The 7,786-nt window shown below is 40.6% G+C and overlaps 1 long non-coding RNA gene across 1 annotated transcript; it reads right to left on the bottom strand.

The window, feature by feature from the left end:
* Positions 1 to 376: 376 nt before the first annotated feature.
* Positions 377 to 7,426, bottom strand: LOC120792316. Its single transcript, XR_005707787.1, has 3 exons — positions 7,306 to 7,426; positions 4,396 to 4,504; positions 377 to 2,426 (listed from the first exon to the last, which is right to left on the bottom strand). It is a non-coding gene; the product is annotated as an uncharacterized LOC120792316 (long non-coding RNA).
* Between the last annotated feature and the right edge of the window lie 360 nt (positions 7,427 to 7,786).

Genomic DNA, 7,786 nt, shown 5'->3' with positions numbered 1-7,786 from the left:
TGACTCAAATAACATGTCATCACTGTGTGTTACGCTCGTCGTGTTTGTATATTTATGTACGCAAATGTGGTTTCAATCATCTCATAATCATTTGCATACTTTGCATAAAAACTGTTGACTTGTTGGTGAGAAGCACTTTAAAACTTAGTCGAAGACTTGTTGGTGGTTATGCATTCCTGGTTGAAATTATTGGCACCCCTGAATTGTAAGTACAGAATTTAGAAAATCTTCAAAAATAAATGCGAATGAATCAATTTTGTATAATCAAAATATTTAATAAAATGTCCAAAGTAACTGAACAACAAAAAAAATGCATTCATAGAGTGAAATAAAAGATACAGACATAAACTGTATGCTTGACACAATTGTTGGCACCCCTAATGCCAGTAACTTCAAACAGGACTGTATATTGTAACTGTATTGTTGTAGGAGTGCAGAGGATGAAATCAGTGTAAAACAGAGTTAAATGTTCATGTATACCTTACAGTTGTATTCAACCGTAAGGGTTTGAATTTTTATTACAAACCAGTAAAACATAATTCAGCAGTGGTGGAAGAAGTTCTCAGATCATTTACCCCTGTCAGAGTTATATTATTAGATCGCTATTCCTGATGTATGACTGTGTAAGCAGCATTTATTTCAAAGTTGTACGTAAAGCGTTGATATCCCAAGTCAAATAACTGTACTGTAGTAATATTTCTCTCTGACATGTATGAATGGGTCGGCATGTAACACAGGCGGAGGAGGAGGGAGGATTGGGGGTTTGTCAAGCTGTCGGAGGGAAGGTGATATCAAAGATTGCCAACATCGGATTCATGCAGAGCAAAGGGGTGAGTTAGGTAGAGCGAGCATGCAGAGAAAGGAGATGGATAGCGGGAGGAGCACAACGGCAAAAGAAAAAGGGTGAGGAGTGTGTGTGGGCAGAGAAGGCCAGTGAGGTGAGGAGGATGACGGGGACTAATGCAGGTTTGTGTCTTCCCGATGTGTGCAGTGTACACAAAGTCCTCTCTTCTACCCCCATATCTCTTCTCTCTCTCCTCATTGGATCTCACCCTCCACCAGCACCTCTTCCTCACCCACTCACTCCCTTTATTCCTACCTCTTACTGGTCCCTGAAAAAATAGGGCAGTCCTTATGTAAGGAGGAGAGGAGAAGTGGGGAGGGGGGGCGGTGAGCAGAGGAAAAAAGATTGAAGCAAAGCCTTCTGGATAGAAACGCGCAGACAGAAAGAGTGAGTAGTGGGGACATTGAAATAGGCATCCATGCTACTCATACAGGTGAAAGAAGTATTGAAATATACTTAAATAATGGCAACAATACTACATGGCCCTGCAATGTACTATATCTTATAATCTTATTTGTACAGTACAGGCTGTATTTATTAGAACAATTATATCTTTAACCATGTTTAAATGCAGACGTTTCAGCTTTAAGGGTGTTCAGGTATTTGCATCCATGTAGGGTGAAGGGTACAGACTGTAGGCCTTTTACCCCTTGGGGGTAAGTACAAAAATCGCTACAGTTTCTGCAGAATTTAGATTTAAAAACCCTCAAACCCCCACTGAAAGTCAGCACTTTAACCACACACTCACTGTTTAATTTCAAATCCAATGTGCTGGAGTAAAGCATAAAAATAAAACGGTCCTAATACTGTACATTGGACTGCCATTGTTAGAGAGTAATGGAATACCTTCACTCAAGTATAATTCTGAGGTTGTCATTCATTACTTGAGTATTTCCCTTTCATGCTACTTTATACTTCTGCCTTGCTACATTTCCAGCGAAAATACTGTCCTTTTACTTCATCGCATTCATTTGAGAGCTATAGTTACTTTGCAGAATAAGAGTTATCATAAAAAACACCAGCTTTTAAAGTATGATGCACTGCTATAGATTAAACTATCCAAAAGTATGTAAAATAGTTAAAATTAGCTCCACCTTGGCCAACTACAACAATGAAATGCTACCTAGACATTAAGGTATCAGAGTGTTTTTATATTTCAGTATTGTGGATTTTGCTTACGTAAAAGATCTAAATACTTCCTTCACCACTGCACCTGTGTTGAATAATGTAGGAACTGTTGTTATTCTAGGAAGACATATGTAGAAGGACCACAGTTTCTACGTGCACCATCAAATTACATCTTACAGTCCGCACTTGAATCTCAATTCATTTCGATAAGATATGTTGGAGCTAATAGCAAAACCCAGACTGTCTTTTAAATTTGCATGTAAAATCACAATCCACCGGTTGCTACAGCTGGCACGTGCTAGGTGTTTCTCACATAAGACATTTTGACGTGTAACAATCCAGAAAAGCTCAAGCGAAAGTAATAAAAATGAACGATGGCTGAATTCCATGCAGCTGCTACAGTTTCAGGGTCTTGGTGTTGTGCATGTTGGCTCACCGTCGCACTGAAATGACACTGGAATAGAACAGACAAGTTTAGTCCTGTAAAAATAGTTGTAAAATGTATGTACACTCTACCTAATGCAGTTTAATACAACAGTCCTGCAATCAATCTTCCTTTATGAAAGTTATAGTGTTCAGTAATTATTGAAATTGCGCTAGAGAGGTGTTGATTCAACTTTATGTTCATTTTGGAAGATGTAGTTTGTTTATACAGAAAGTTGTTTCTGTTATTTAGCCTAGGCTCATTGATATAAATGTGGTGGAGAAAATAATAGAAACACCTTAAGAGTAAGGAAAAACTCTTAGGTCAATGCCTCACTACAGTATCTTACCAAATATAATGGGTTAATTTCCACCTCTGATCTCATCCTCATTCTCTCTCACCCTCTTGCTCTTGTCCTTCCCTCCTTCTGGCACTTTGCCTCACTGACTGGCAGCGAGCCTGGTGAAAGTAGGCTAGGATTGACGCGCTGCCTGTGTCTGAGTCACAGAGAGCTGTGGAAGACTGAAACCCACTGATTGAATTTAACTTTAGGCATCCGACTCCCATGCAGTGAATGATACAATAGAGCAATACACTCTGCTTTCTGCACCTCAGCGCTGACGTTTGTAGTTGCAAAAAAAGAAGAATGCGAATTGTTCTGACACTGCTAACAACTGTATAAAGTAATGATCTCACTAGCCACATATTATAACACAAATGCTAAAATTAGATCATCCTACTTGTGGTTGCACACAGGTGGGTTTAGGATGACACCAAACAAACTCAATAATGCAAAAACAAAAAAAGAAAGCGATATATCATCTTAATTTTCTGCCATGGTACAATAACTTCTCTCTCACACAAAGCTGCCAAGCATCTTTTTAATATGTGCCTGATAATCAAGCACTGTCAAAGGTTTTTTTTTAGAGCAGGGCTATTTAGAGAAGGTCAAGCCATGCCACAGACAACCATAGACTCACTCACCTGCTTAACACTGAGGGAAAGGACTGGAAGAGGCCTGATACCCCTCTGCCAGGTGAAACAAGATGACGCAAGAACATTTTTGCCTCAGAAGAGCTCACAACTGAGGCTTTGACGCATGCACAACCCAATGTTTTACCCTCTGCAAAGATCACTGTAAATTATTGCAGTGCTTGTGTGCTGTGTGGGTTCCTGTAAACACACAAGCTCGTTATTTAACTGGAGCCAGAAGGATTACGCCATATAAACACAAGTACATTAACATAAACAGGGCAAAAGTGAGGCGCAGCGGAACTGTGTGCTGAAGCAGGGAACAAGAAAAACTGGAAAGTCACAAGTGTAAACAATGTAACCAGCTCTTCAGTCACAGACACTAAAAGGGTCATGGGAATTTTCCAATTCAGTCAACATGGTTTTTGTTTGACTGTCTGCTGAAGGGTCCTGTGGAGTCTGTGGGAGAATGGGGTACCAGGATTGTTGCATTGGACCATCACAGTGAAGAGGAAACTGAGGCTGAGAATGAAATCTCAATTTAGTACTCAGTATATATTAATTTATGTATATTACAATCCTTACTTATGATCAAAAGGTCTGGGCAGTGACTAAAAGGATCAGCTACTGTATACGACTGGCTAAAAGTACTTTTTAAACCTCCCACACTACCTCATATCTTTCTTTCATTTAAAGCTTGTAACTAGAATACATTATCCATTAACTGCTTATTTCTTAGATATTATGATTTCAGGTACTATTCACCTTTTATATGGTATGAACAGCAAAACTTGCCTCAAGCTAGATTCCTTCATTTCCCTCAGAAAGTTTGAAGCTTTACTCTCCGATGTCTTTTATGACTCTTGTAATAGTTTTTAATTACTCTACTTGTCACTTGACTGTTCGTAGTCTGGCTTTATATGTGTTCTTTTTGTATGCTGGTTTTGTGGTTGACTCACTATGAATGTTGGTGTCAGTGAGACTCCCCAATTAAATAAAGTTAAATAAATAAAAGGAGATAGCTTACGTTGTCTGGGCTCCTCCATTGGGAGACGATGACGCTCTTCAGCTTTACATCAAAAGGAGCCAGCTGAAATGATGTGGGTATCTGGTCTGGAGGTCTCACAAGCACCTGCCTGTGGAAGTATTCTAGGTTCAACCTCACAACCGCATGTGTTATAATTCTCAATGAAATAATGTCAAATTGTAACTGAAACCAAACTAATTCAACCCACAGTTGTAAGTAACACAAATCAGACACTACCAGACTTAGTCTCTGAACCACACCATGAGCACTACAGGGGATCAGGAGAAGGTGAAGGTTAATATCGAGGCAGTTTTGTTATATGGCTCTCATAAAAAAGGAAGACAGTTTCTCAGCTTTCCTCCTTTTTGGTACAACTAAAAAACACAGTTAGCTCTAAGACACAGAACTGGAGATACTTAACTCTGCCCCTAATGAAAGATAGAGAAATGTTCCCTTGTTTTCCGACTCTGCACTTCTGTACTTTTACATTTATCACTCATAAAGTGAGGAAGACTGAGGCCAGCTGAGGCATGTATTTTTCTTTTCATACTATCACTCAAAGACTACATGAGCTATTATGCGTGCCAAAAACAGGGGGCGGTAAGAAATAACATGAAAAAACTTTAAAAAACTGTCATATTCTGTAGCTGACACAGTTCCAACAAAACTGAATATTCTCAAACTGAAGGGCTGCTGTAATTAAATAATACAGGCCGTGTCCACCTTATGTACAGTATATAGTGAGGCATTATAAATTCTTTCAAAGTCACTTTCACGGCTCAAATTCGACTGCAATAATGACTAAAAATCTAGTAACACTTAGGTTTTAAACAAACAGACAGGAGGCGGCCGATTTGCAGAAATAAAAAAGTGGATGTCCCAAGTTCAAAAGTTTATGGCTCAGTCTCAACTGAAAAATTAATAAACGTAGGGCTCCACTTTTTTAATTTCAGGTCAACTATTTTAGTTAATATACCTACACAAGCCATGTTTACATAGGAGTGCAGGAAGGCCTTTGACTTTGCCAAGGCCAAGAAATAATTACTGGATTTACACGAGAATAGATGTGTTATTAAACGTTTAGCGGAGGACCTGAACCCCCACCTAACAGATCATGTAGCAAAAAGCTTCAGGGATTTTCAGCCAAAGTCTGACCTGAATATAAAGTCAAGTGCAGCTTTTTTCATAAACATAGCCTCAGTTTCTGTTTTGTTGCTCTGGGTGGCTGGGTGAACAAGTACAGCTCTGAGTGAATACAGCAGACAAAGACTGAAGGAAACTGTTGAGTGTCTGATGGAAAAACTATGGTATGAGGGTATGAGACATTTTGGTTGGCTGGAGAGAGCAGACCGATCAGATTTCTGTCAGTGTGGTGGGGAAAGCCTGTGAGAGTTATGCAATATTGCTGGGATATGCAGCCAGAAGGCTTATTAAGAACACCACTCTGAATTGGGACAGGCCTAACCGTTGCTTGGTAACAAATATTTTGGGCAGGAAGATCAGGCAAACACGGCCCGCCTTCCAAAAGGAAACAGGGGCTGGCCTCATGAGCACAGTGCAAGTTAGTGGCTTCCCGAAAATACCCTAAGAAACAGGGGGAAGCAAAACAAAGCACATCAAGGGCATTCGACAACACTGAGTTTATTTTTTACCAGGCTCAGCTGGAGTCCAGACCACCACAAGTTGTAAACAAACAAACTCTCAAGGAGCAAAATAGTTTAGAGACAGGATTCCAGTCTCTTTTAAACTCCATAACGTGGTTAACTCACTCACTAAATGTAGGTGACTAGTCGAGAGATTTAGTTATACATAGTCTATAAAGAGACATTACTGTAACAAGCTGTAACACTGATTCACTGATATCCGCATGATTAAGATGTTGCATCACCCACAACTTTCAATTTACTTTACAAATTACTTTAAAACTTTCCAATTCGTTTATATAGTTTTTTACATAATTATAAAGTGAATAAAAATGGGGTTTCTGAGTGTTGGTTGGACAAAGCAAGACATTTGTAGCGGTTACCGTGAACCGTGGGAATCACGACAGAACTTGTTCAGTATTTCCTGTCATTTTAGTGACACAGTAACTGATAATCTTCAGATTAATCGATAATGCAAATAAACTTAGTTAGCCCTCTGCTGATCTAGCCACGTGTCCATGAAAACAATGGCTCATTTGTCTGACGCGGCATCCGTTTATTACATTAAATCAAAAATGTTTGTCCTGGGATTCCGCTCGTTACCTATACATTTACAACACAATGATTAACCTCAAGATGCATACATTCGTGTATTGTGCGTTGGAAAGCGAGTGCATATTTGCATTTTACAGGCTACGACTGGGCCACGGGACAAAAATGCGAGTTTGGTAAATGTTAACAACGTAAATTTAACTTTCCCTGTAACTGCCTGGCGTTACAACGCGCAAAACAACAGCCGCTGACGGTCAAAACTGCGCTAAAACGACAACAATAACCGCTGTAGCGTGGTACGAGTGGCTGCGGTTCTCTGTACAGAAGGAATCCGGAAGCCATATTGTGTGCTGCCGCTGTCTGTCACTCAGAGCCGGTTACCACGGAAACCGGTTGCTAGGCTGCATAACAAAAAAGACCAAATTTATACGTCCTTGCGTCAGAGGCAACGGCGTAACCCTGGTGACAGAACGCTACACACACGCATCAAACCCGTGGATAGCACATGGCCCCACTGCTTGTTTTACCTACATATATATAAAAATATATACATTTTAACGTGGTGATACTGGCGATTTGTGATATTCCGAACAATATTAACAACTGTAACATGTCTTATTTTGTCGCCTGCGAAGTCTATTACATTTATCAGCACTCGTAGCTAAAACAGTCATTCTTGGTCGATAGTTATCTCCGTGATTTCTTGCCCTCATACCGTCAAAATCCCGCTTGTTCGTCTGGTTATTTCCCCCATGAAGAATGTAGGCTGTTCGCCCGCGCTATCAGCCACTGACCTCAACAATTCTCCACCAGGAACGACTTGTGTCAACGACTAAGTCCCCCTGGTGCTGCAGCACGGCACCGGTAGCGGCAGCCCGGACGGGAACAACGCCCTCCGTGGATTCTAGTCTCTGACGTTGTTGTAGCGCTGACTAACGACTCGTAATCCCCGACTCTTCCCGTTTTGCTCACGCTTTTTCACACATTTCGCACATGGCATTGTTTGACATCACAGCCGTAAAACGTAGGCCTTTTTAGATTTTCATTCATGACCCCCCTCGACCAAATCCAACCTCCCACCTGCCACATTCCCACTGGTGTCCGCATGTAGGCTATAATAATGAATCACTTACTGCCTGGTGTTATTTGCAATGACAGGCGCCGATTGCCGTCACTGCTGCCCACTGTCCATGTAA

Source organism: Xiphias gladius, chromosome 7 (genome assembly GCF_016859285.1).
Source record: "Xiphias gladius isolate SHS-SW01 ecotype Sanya breed wild chromosome 7, ASM1685928v1, whole genome shotgun sequence".
Lineage (NCBI taxonomy): Eukaryota > Metazoa > Chordata > Actinopteri > Istiophoriformes > Xiphiidae > Xiphias > Xiphias gladius.
Note: the sequence above shows the minus strand (reverse complement) of the source record. Positions and strands in the feature narration are given on the sequence as shown.